Source organism: Fukomys damarensis, unplaced genomic scaffold, assembly GCF_012274545.1.
Source record: "Fukomys damarensis isolate Sample0158 unplaced genomic scaffold, DMR_v1.0_HiC HiC_scaffold_23, whole genome shotgun sequence".
Taxonomy (NCBI): domain Eukaryota; kingdom Metazoa; phylum Chordata; class Mammalia; order Rodentia; family Bathyergidae; genus Fukomys; species Fukomys damarensis.
This window is the reverse complement of record NW_022900935.1, coordinates 4,847,898-4,859,313: the sequence shown is the minus strand read 5'-3', so window position 1 is coordinate 4,859,313 and position 11,416 is coordinate 4,847,898.

Below are 11,416 nucleotides of genomic sequence, written 5' to 3'. Positions count from 1 at the left end.
AATGCTCTGGATATCTCGGAACCTCTGGATGCATCAAGTTAATACAGGAGCTCTGTTTTAACTAGAGAAAAGTATGTGCTTTCATCAACAAACATCCCTAAACTCTCAGAAATAAAAGGACTAACTCAAACGGTCTCCAGGCCACTTGACGTAGGTAAATCACTGGTATCTCACGCCACCTTAATAGTTTAATAAAAGCAGAAGAGCTGTCTTCTGTGGTGTTGGTATTTAGCACAAATGCTCATCAGTGCTGTGCATGGGTTTGGTGGTCAATACAGCCAGTGCTGTATCTACCAGATGGTAAGATTACACAACACATAGACTTTAAAAATGAAACTAACTCATTAAACTGACTTTTATCTTACAATTAATTTGCCTCCAAATAGTTTCTAAAACCTCTTCAGTAATTTGCAACCTTCTATAGTCAATTAAACCCCAGATATTCAATAAATGTCTAGATCATTTCAGAGTAAAACACTGAAGTATTTATAAATTAAGTTCATGCACTTTGTTTTCTTAGTCTTACAAAGTGAATAAATATATTTGGATCTCTTGGAAGACCTGCTCTTTAGCCACAATAATTTTTTACTGTAAACAAACATAAAATATTCCTATTAGCTGCATAATGCTGGTGTATGGGAACAGTTCACAGCTGCTTCTTTCCTACTTTTCTCTGTCAACAAGGGTTTCTAATAGTTAAAAATTATAAAAAATAGGGCTGGGGAGGTTGCTCAGCAGTGCTGTGCTTGCCTGGCAAGCTCAAGGTCCTGAGTTTGATCCCTGGTATTGAAAAGAATTATAGGGCTGGGGATTTAGCTCAGCGGTTCAGTGGCCTGCCTTGCAAGCGCAAGGACCCAAATTCAATCCCCGGTACAAAAAAAAAAAAAAAAAAAGAATTATAAACAATCTATGTAAGTGGGGATACTAGAAAAATAAACAATGAAGGGAAGCCCCTTTCAGGGATGTAGGATGAGTTTTATTAAAGGGAAAATTAAGTAATTTTCTTCTAAACAGAATGATTGGTTGTTCAAAAATAAATAAAGGCAAGAGGAGAGGGGACAGGGGAACATCGAAAGGGAATGGGTGTGGACAGGAAGGAATGGGGAAAGTGATTTATCTTGTACGGGTTAGCAGCTGGGGTCCCAGTGGCTCCTATGGCTCTTTTAAAACAAGCTGTGCCCCCAACAGTCCACAGCTGCAAAGCAAGTGGGATTTCCTTGCTGATTTTCTATCAAAATGGTAAAGCTGTTGTTTAGATTATTTTGCTCTTAATAAAAATGAAACTGCCTGGTTTCTGAACCTGCTAAGTGATCCCCTACAGAAGACAGAGATTCTGTGTCATACCACAGTAAGCGCCTGCAAACGGAACTGAATCTGCTCACTCGAAAAGCTAAGTGGCTTTTGTTTTTCTCTCATTCATTACACCCATTATAGTTACTTTATTATCAATTTTATTAAATAAGTATTGTTTCACAACAACCTGTAACCATAATGAATCAAATATTTTGATATCTTCTGAAATCGTTTTCCTAAAATCGAATACTAAATAAATATTAGTCTTGAGCTGATTTGGAGATTTCTCAGTGGGCTCTGGGAAAAAAAACCTCAAAAGGTTTTCACTTTTTTTTTCCTTTTTATTGAGTTTATTGATACAATCTAGGTCTACAGTACAGTTACATTCATTACAGGGATCCTGTACCTTCACATGATAGGTCTTGGTTCTCATTTTTTCCCCTTGTCCCCGCCCTCCCTTCACCCCCTTCTCCCCTCCCCATTAACAAACTCTTTATTTTCATTTTCTCATATGTTTTCTTTTCCCTTATTTCCTTGCCCCTACCCTTCCCCCTTTCCCTACATCTTTAGCCCTTTTATTCCTATTTCACACTCTTAATTATCCCATTAGGATCTTTTGTACTATTATAGTTTTTCACACCAGAGAAACTATTAGGTATTTACACATGTGTGATTTATTTATTTCACTTAGGAGTATATTCTCAATATGTGTCCATTTTCCTATGAATGACTCTAATTTCTCATTCTTTATGGCTGAGTAATATTCCATTTAATAGAAAAACCACATCTTCTTTATCCAGTCTCCAACTGATGGGCAAATGGGCTGTTTCCAAGTTTTAGCTATTACAAACTGTGCCGCTATAAACAATGGTGCACCTATATCACTGTGGTATGACTCTTTTAAATCTTTTGGAAAGATACCCAGCAGAGGGATGGCTGGGTCAAATGGAACCTCTAGTCCCAGCTCTTTGAGGTATCTCCATATTGATTTCCATAGTGGTTGTACCAGTCTGCACTCCCACCAACAGTGGAGAAGGGTTCCTTTCTCCCCACAACCCCACCAACATTTGCTATTGTTTGATTTCTTGATAGCAGCCATTCTTTGTGGGGTGAGGTGGAATCTCAGTGTTGTTTTCATCTGCATCTCTCAAATGACCAGGGATGTGGAGCATCTTTTCATATATGTACTTGCGGCTTTTACTTCTTTGTCTGAGAAATGTCTGTTCATTTCAGATGCCCATTTTTGAATTGGGTCTTTATATTTTGGGGGGGCTGATTGTTTTGAGTTCTTTATATGTTCTAGATAATAGTCCTTTGTCTGAGGAGTAGCTGGTAAAATTTTTTTCCCACATTGTAGGTTGTCTCTTACTTCTGCTGATGGTTTCTTTTGCAGTGCAGAAGCTTTTTAATAAGATGAGATCCCAGTTGTTGATTCTTTCTGCTAGTTCCTGTGCTACTGAGGACTTGTTCATAAAGTCTTTTCCTATGCCAATGTCCTCCAGAGTTCTGCCTAATTTATCTTCCAGCAAGTTTAGTGTTTCTGTTTTAATATTTAGATCTTTCATCCACTTGGATTTTAATTTAGTGCATGGTGAAAGATAAGGGTCTAGTTTTGATCTTTTGCAGGTTGAGATCCAGTTTTCCCAATACCATTTATTAAAGAGGCTATCTTTCCTCAGTGGGGATGGTCAGTGCCTTTGTCGAAGATGAGGTAGCTGAGTATATCTGGAGTTGTTTCTGTATCTTTCAGTCTTTTCCACTGATCCTCAGGTCTGTTTCTTTGCCAGTACCATGCTGTTTTTATCACCATGGCTTTGTAGTATAGTTTCAGATTGGGAATTGTTATACCCGCTGCCATGTGTCTATTGCCTAGGATGGCTTCTGCTATTCTAGGTCTCTTATGGTTCCAAATGAATTTTTGGATTCTTCTTTCTAGTTCTGTGAAGTATAGTGTTGGAGTTTCATTTGGTATTGCATTGAATCTGTATAGCAGTTTTGGTAGTATGGCCATTTTCACTATGTTGATTCTTCCTACCCAGGAGCAGCGGCTATCTTTCCATTTTCTTATATCCTCTTCAGTCTCTTTTTTCAGAGTGCTGTAGTTTTCAGTGTATAAGTCTTTTGCTTCTTTTGTTAGATTGATTCCCAGATACTTCCTTTTTTTGGGGTGCTATTGTGAAAGGAATTGTTTCCCTAATTTCTCATTCAGTGAGTCTGTTATTTGTGTACAAAAAGGCTATTGATTTTTGGGTGTTGACCTTGTATCCAGCTACTCTGCTAAAAGTGTCTATTAAGTCAAGGAGTCTTTTGGTGGAGTTTTTTGGGTCTTCAATGTAGAGTATCATATTGTCAGCAAATAATGACAGTTTAACTTCTTCCTTTCCTATCTTTATTGCTTTAATTTTTTTCTCTTGTTTAATTGCTATGGCTACTATTTCCAGTACTATATTGAAGAAGAGTGGTGACAGTGGGCATCCTTGTCTTGTTCCTGATTTTAACATGAAGATTTTCTGGTTTTGGCCATTTAATATGATGTTGGCTGATGGTTTTTCATAGATAGCCTTTATTAAATTGAGATATAGACCATCTATTCCAAGATTTTGCAGGGTTTTTATCATGAATGGGTGTTGAATTTTGTCAAATGCTTTTTCTGCATCTATTGAGAGGATCATGTGGTTCTTGTCCTTGACTTTGTTAATATAGTGTATTACACTTATTGATTTACATATGTTGAACCATCCTTGCATCCCTGGAATAAATCCAACTTGGTCAGGATGTATGATCTTGATGATCCTCTGTATTCTGTTTGCTAGTATCTTATTGAGGATTTTTGCATCTATATTCATTAAGGAGATTGGCCTATAGTTCTCTTTTTTAGTTACAACTTTCCCTGGTTTGGGAATCAAAGTGATACTTGCTTCTAGGAATGAATTTGGAAGTATTGCTTCCCTTTCAATTTCATTGAAAAGTAATGGCAGTAGTTCTTCTCTAATGTCTTGTAAAATTCAGCAGTGAATCCATCAGGACCTGGGCTTTTCTTTGTTGGTAATTTTTTAATTACATTTTCAATTTCACTGATTGAAATTGGGGTGTTTAAAATGTTTTTATCTTATTCATTCAACTTTGGTAATTCATAAGTATCTAGAAATCTGTCCATTTCTTCTGTGTTTTCCATTTTATTAGAGTACAGGTTCTCATAGTAGGTATTAATGATCCTCTGGATTTCTGTGGAATCTGTTGTGACTGCCTTTTTCATTCCTGATTGCATGAATCTGAGCCTTGTCTTTCCTTTTTTGATAAGGTTTGCTAAGGATTTATCAATTTTATTTATTCTTTCAAAAAACCAACTGTTTGTTTCATTTATTTTTTGTATCGTATTTTTCATTTCCATTGCATTGATTTCTGCTCTAATCTTTAAAATTTCCCCTCTTGTTTGAGCTTTGGGTTTTTCTTGCTGTTTTTCTAGGAGTCTAAGAGTCATCATTAGGTTATTTGAGCTTGCTCTGTTTTCCTAATGTGGGCATTCAGTGTTACGAATTTTCCACATAGAAATGCTTTCATTGTGTCCCATAGATTCCTGTATGTTGTATTGGCATTTTCGTTTATTTGTAAAAACTGTCTGATTTCTTCTTTAATTTCCTCTGTGATCCATTGATTGTTCAGGAGAGTGTTGTTCAATTTCCATGTGTTTATGAAATTCCTATGGTTTCTTATCCTATTGATCTCCAGCTTTATTGCACTGTGATCTGATAATATACAGGGAATAACTTCAATTCTTTTGCATTTATTCAAATCTGTTCTGTGAGGCAAAATGTGGTCTACCTTGGAGAATGATCCATGTGCAGCCAAAAAGAATGTATATTCTGATTTTGTGGGGTGGAATATTCTGTAGACATCTATTAAGTCTATGTGTTCCAAAGCTTGGTTCAGTTCTATTATTTCACTGTTGATTTTCTGCCTAGATGTCAATGTGTGATAGTGGGGTATTTAAATCCCCCAATAAAATTGTATTAGTGCTTATTTGGTTTTTCATGTTACTTAACATTTGTTTTATATAGTTGGGGGCATTTATATTTGGTTCATATATGTTTATGATTGTCATCTCTTCCTCTTGAATTGTTCCCTTTACAAGGATGTAGTGGCCTTCTTTGTCTCTCTTAGTCAGTTTTGGTTTGAAATTTACTTTGTCTGCAAATAAGATTACTACCCCTACTTTTTTCTGGGCTCCTGACACGTGGAGAATTGTTTTCCATCCTTTCTCTTTCAGTGTATGGGCTTTTTGCATTAGGTGTGTTTCTTGTATACAACATATTGTTGGGTGTTGCTGCTTAATCCATTTTGCCAATCTATTTCTCTTGATTGGTGAATTGAGGCCATTGACATTGATGGTTATAACTGATATGGACTGACTTATTATTGTCATGTTATTGTCCTTTTGTTGACTCTTTTTAATTTTTTGACCTCTCCTTTTAGTTTCTTGCCTTGGCTATTTGATTTGCTCTGTTGGGCCTCATGGTGTTGTGATTTTCATTGTCTTTTTCTAGGATATTGTTTAAAATTCCTTGTAGTGCTGGTTTAGTATTCATGACGTTTCTCAAGTGTTCTTTGTCATGGAAGTATCTTATTTCTCCATCCATTTTGAAAGAGAGTTTTACAGGATACATCAGTCTTGGTTGGAGATTGTTTTCATTTAGGACTTGAAATACCTCACTCCAGGCTCTCCTTGACCTAAGGGGTTGTGTTGAAAAGTCTGCTGTGATTCTGATGGGCTTTCCTTTGCATGTGATTTGTTTCTTTTCTCTTACTGCTTGTAGTATTTTGTTCTTCTGTTGGATTTCTGGGATCTTGATTATTATATGTCTAGGTGTAGATTTTTTTTTTATCGTGGTTAGTTGGAGTCCTATATGCCTTGCTTATCTGTATGTCAAATTCTTCCCCTCTGTTTGGGAAGTTTTCTGTCATTAATTCTGTGAACAGCTTTTTAAAGTCATTTGCATTTTCTCCTGCTACTTCATGGATTCCTATCAGTCTTATGTTATTCTTTTTTGCATCATCTAGGAGTTGTTGGATCGATTTCTCATGCTCCCTTACTGGTTTAGAGACCTCTCTTTTCATGGTTACTGTCTGCGATCCTATCTTCTATATCTGAGATTCTATCTTTGCAATCTTTTATTCTGCTGCATATGCTTTCAACAGAGTTTTTAATCTCCTGGATATCTGTTTGAATCTGTTTAATCGATTCCATTTATTTCCTATGTTGGGCATTCATTGTTTCCATTTCTTTCTTATTCTGGGCCTTCATGGTTTCTATTATGTTCCTAAGCTCATCTATTTTTTTGTCAGTTTCTCTTCTGGAGTCTCAAATCATGTCTTTCATTTTGCTTACCATCTCTATGGTTATCTGGGAAATAATTTCTGTTTTGAATTTTTCTAGAGCTTGACTGATCAGTTTTGTTACTTCCTGTGCTGTGAGTTCTAAGTGTCCTGGAGGTTCACTATCAGACTTTTCATCCTCCTTTGCCCTACTGTTTGCCATTGGTGAACTGGAAGTCTGACTTTGTGCCTTGCTTAAGTGTTTTCTCATTTTTATTTTTGCTGTTCGGTTGCCCTTGATTCAGTATCTGGGTCATTAAATCTTCCTGATATCCTTGCGTCCCAGCCTTTGATTCTCTAATGATTTATAGAAATTCTCATTTTCATAATTGAGAAAACAACTCATCAAATCAATCCCTATCCTTTATCCCAATCGATACAATCAGGAACACAATAGGATCAATCACCACCCTTTATAGTCAGCCATGCTTCTGCAGAGTGCATCCAAGGACTGGCACAATCAGGGGATCTGAAAGCGCGGGTGGGGGGTGGGGTCAGTGCTCAGCTGCATCCGTGCAGCTACCCTCCTGGCGCTGGGTCCGGGCAATCAATAGCGCCCGCAGGGAAAGGCATGGCTATGGAGGAGGCCTGTAGATTGGGCTGGGCCGCGTGGCACAGGGGAATCTGAAGTCCAAGCCAGGGCCGCTGTGGCAAAACTCACCCTCCTGGCACTGGGTCCGGGAAATCAATCAGGTTTTTACTTTTTTAAAGAGGCAAGTTAAAAATAATAAAGTTGCACTAGTCTGCACACCCACCAACAATGGAGAAGGGTTCCTTTCTCCCCACAACCCCACCAACATTTGTTATTGAGTGATTTCTTGATAGCAGCCATTCTTTGTGAGGTGAGGTGGAATCTCAGTGTTGTTTTCATTTGCATCTCTCGAATGACCAGTGATGTGGAACATTTTTTCATATATTTACTAGTGCAATCACTATGGAAATCAATACAGAGATACCTCAAAGAGCTAGGACTAGAGGTTCCATCTGACCCATCCATACCTCTGCTGAGTATCTTTCCAAAAGAATTAAAAGAATCATATCACAGAGATATATGCACACCTATGTTTATAGTGGCATAGTTTGTAATAGCTAAAACTTGGAAACAGCCCATTTGCTCATCAGTTGGAGACTGGATAAAGAAGATGTGGTTTTTCTATAAAATGGAATACTACTCAGCCATAAAGAATGACAAATTAGATTCATTCATAGGAAAATGGATACATATTGAGGATATACTCCTAAGTGAAATAAATAAGTCACACATGTATAAATACCAAGTAGTTTCTGTGGTGTGAACAAACTATAATAGTACATAATATCCTAATGAGATTACTGACAATGTGAAATAGGAAGAAAAGGGCTAAAGTGTAGGGAAAGTGGGAAGGGTAGAGGAAAGGTAATAAGGGAAAGTAAAAAAAATAGGAGAAAATCAGAAAATGGAAATAAAATGTTTGTAAATGGGGAGGGGAGTAGGAGGTGAAGGGAGGGCAGGGAACAAGGGGAAAAAATGAGAACCAAGACCTGTCATGTAAAGGTACAAGATACCAATGATGAATGTAACTACTGTATACCTAAAGTGTACCAATAAACTCAATGAGGAAAATAATAATAATAATAATTCGGTAGAGTTTGCTATGTTGACTTGCAAAAGAAGCATTATCAAGGAAGAAGTTTAACCCCCATCTCATATGTGAGAGGGTTGCTGTGAATATAAATATCTCAGGAATTTCATAAAATTTCTAGAATTCACTCAGTACTCTGGCAGTCCCTGAAGTCCTCAGGATGCTCTGGCTGACAGTAAACAACCATACCATGCTACCTCAATTCCAGTCCTGAAAATGCTGGGTGTCACCAGAACCGATGCCCCTGTCATGCCGGTTATTCTGACAGTGAACTCTCACTGGGTCTCTGCAGCCATCCCAAGTCCTTTGTCATTCACAGAGTCACTGTCTTACAGGGAGGTGTCCCTCACAGCTCCTGCAATGGACTCCAAGATGGCGACATTCATCTTCCAAAAAGTGGGGGAAAGGCACCTGCCCCCAGGCCAGCCAGCACTCTGCCAAGTGCTCTGGGTAATAACTTCACCATCCTGTCACAACAGCAAGTCAGGACTTCCAGAACTCCACTTGAAAAGCTGCCGAGAACATGAAATTACCCAGCCAAAGACAAGCAGAGCCCGACTTGATTAAATAAGACTTAATTAACTGATGAAGAATGGCCATTATCTGATGGATCTACCTGTTTACAACACTTCTGGTTAATTAAGTGCTATTTACAGGGTTCAAGGAACCCTTTTCTCTGAAGCTGATTATACATCTTAACTATTTGGGTCTGATTACACTTTTAGAAAGAGAAAGAAAATGTTTCTTTTACTCCCTACCCAATCCTGCAAAATTCTAAATCATACTGTCGAGTGCTCCCACTTCTCATGGCAGTATGGTGACTGACTTAGTCCTGTGCTCTCTGATCAGGACAGAGTGGAAATGCTGCTCTGTCCTCACGGTCTCCCCCAAGACGGCTGTGCACAGAACTCACTGAGACCATGTGCCAGGGACAAGGCCGACCTTCTTCGGTCAATGGTTGCAAAGCACTCTTGGAAAGGCTGCCAGGACACCTGCACTACAGCGAGGAGAGAGGTCCCTTCCAGGAGGGCCAGTGTCCTCGGCATATCTGGGAGACCTCAAAAGGAAAGGAAAGCACCTGGCAGACAGGAGCTGTGGGTGCAGGTTGATGGGGAGCCCTGGTCTGGCTTCGCAAAGTTAGCCAGGTATTTAACATCCCATTTGATATTCCACAACAAGTTTCCAAACAGCAAACTTCCAAAGTTTATGGGATCACTTACCATGTGTCTGAGAACTGATCTGCCAAACTTAAGTCAGGGGTTTACTTTATAGACAGGAGGCAGGGATCCGAAGTGAAGTGAGCATGGAGCCAAACCCACAGGGGGAGATCAGACTCCGGTGTCACTGTCTGGGAGCTGTTTTCACCTCCTCACAGCCTGGCTGCACTTGCCTGGCGCATCCCGTCAGCCATTCGTATTTCCAAGCCCAAGTGGAAGACTGGGTATGATAGGGCAGGATTCTTCACCAATCACTGTGGGCCACCAGAAAGCTCCAGGGGACACCTGCTTCCCGCGCGTTTTCCGTGGGAACTGAGCACGGCTCTGACAGGCCCTGGGCAGCATCAGCATTGCCAAAGACATTCTGACCTGGGGTTGGGAGGCTATTGATGTCGCAATGAAAACTAGACTAGCCAGACCCTGTGCTCAGGAACCACGCTTGTTCTTTTCTGTTTCCTGTCCCAGTTTAATCCCTCTCTTTCCTGGGTGTCTCACCATGCAGCTTTTAGTTCCAAAGCCTCTCCACAGGTACGAGAGCTACATTAACCTAAACTTAGCTTTTTTTTTTTTTTTTGTGAAACTTCTAGATAAGTTTCAGGACCCCATCAGACACCCAGAGTTGGCATAAAGAATATTCTAAAGTGAAAATATCTCTTCTAAAGAAGATGTAGAAATTTTCTCTAATTTCCTGTACCTGAATAAAGTAGTCTACCCCCCAAACAAAGCCACTGTTACCTCCTTAAGTAGTCATCTGCTGAATCAGAGGCCGTGGATAGGGACTGACCGTTCCCAGCAGACTCCAACCATCCACAGATCCTCTCTCCTTCCTACTGGGGCCCTGAAACCACTGCCACCTTGACAGGTGCAATGCAACAGACATGGGTCCTTGGTCACGTAGCGACTTCACCACTCCTGGGCATTCCACCTGCACATGCTGTTCTCCCCTAATCGGTCTCTGCACTCCATCAAAGAGTCTCCTCCCACAACAGCTGTGGAGCGGTCTCCATGCCTGTACCTCTCTCCCCCAGCAGAGGACCAGATCCACCTCTTCCCCATACCTGTGCACTGGCAATGGCTGGATCGCTCGCACCTCGGCTGGCATGCTGCCCCTCACCCTATCTCACCTGGATGCAGGTGCTCTCTCATCCAGGCCATGTCGCTGTGTGGAGCTGGCCTCCAGCATGAGGCACCTGTGCCTGCAGTCAGGGCTCCTCTGCAGGAAGCCTGGCCTGAATTAAGGCTAATCCTGGGTGCTGAGGTCTGCACAAAGTTAGTTATAAGAGCGAGCCTGACCCAAGTTGCACCTTCCTCCTGTTTATGATGAGCTCACCTGCCTGCACCTGCATGCCCAACACGATGCCCACCTGGCCTCGGGGCTTCTGCCTCCCAATCATGAGTACGAGCTGAATACAACTCCTCTCTCTGCTGCACCTCCAGCATTGGGCCTTAGATTCACTATGCAGCCCAGGCTGGCCTTGAACTCACAGGGAACACAGCACCTCAAAATCCTGTAGCACAATGATGAGAAACCCAATTCCCAAGGTGGCTGAGGACAAATATCATTTACATGTCATTTGAGGGCTGAAATCCCTCATCTTCCCAAAAGAGAGAAAACTGGACAACTGGGAGTGAGACAAAAGCAGTCAGGGAAGGCATGAAAGTAGGAAGTAGAGACATGTGGGAGGGTGAGGTGACTAGGAGGCAGCCAGGGCTATAGGGCCTTTGTGATGGTGCAGAGAAACGGAGGGTCAGAGGGGCACCCGGTCCTCCAGTGGCTGTGTTTGTACAGTGTCCTCAGCAGGAAGGGATGAGGAGGCTCTAATGTGGTCAAGGCCCTGGGAAATTGGGAGAGGGATCAGTGGAATGGAGTTAGGCGGAAGCACAACCCAGTGGCTAGGGGAAAACGAGGAA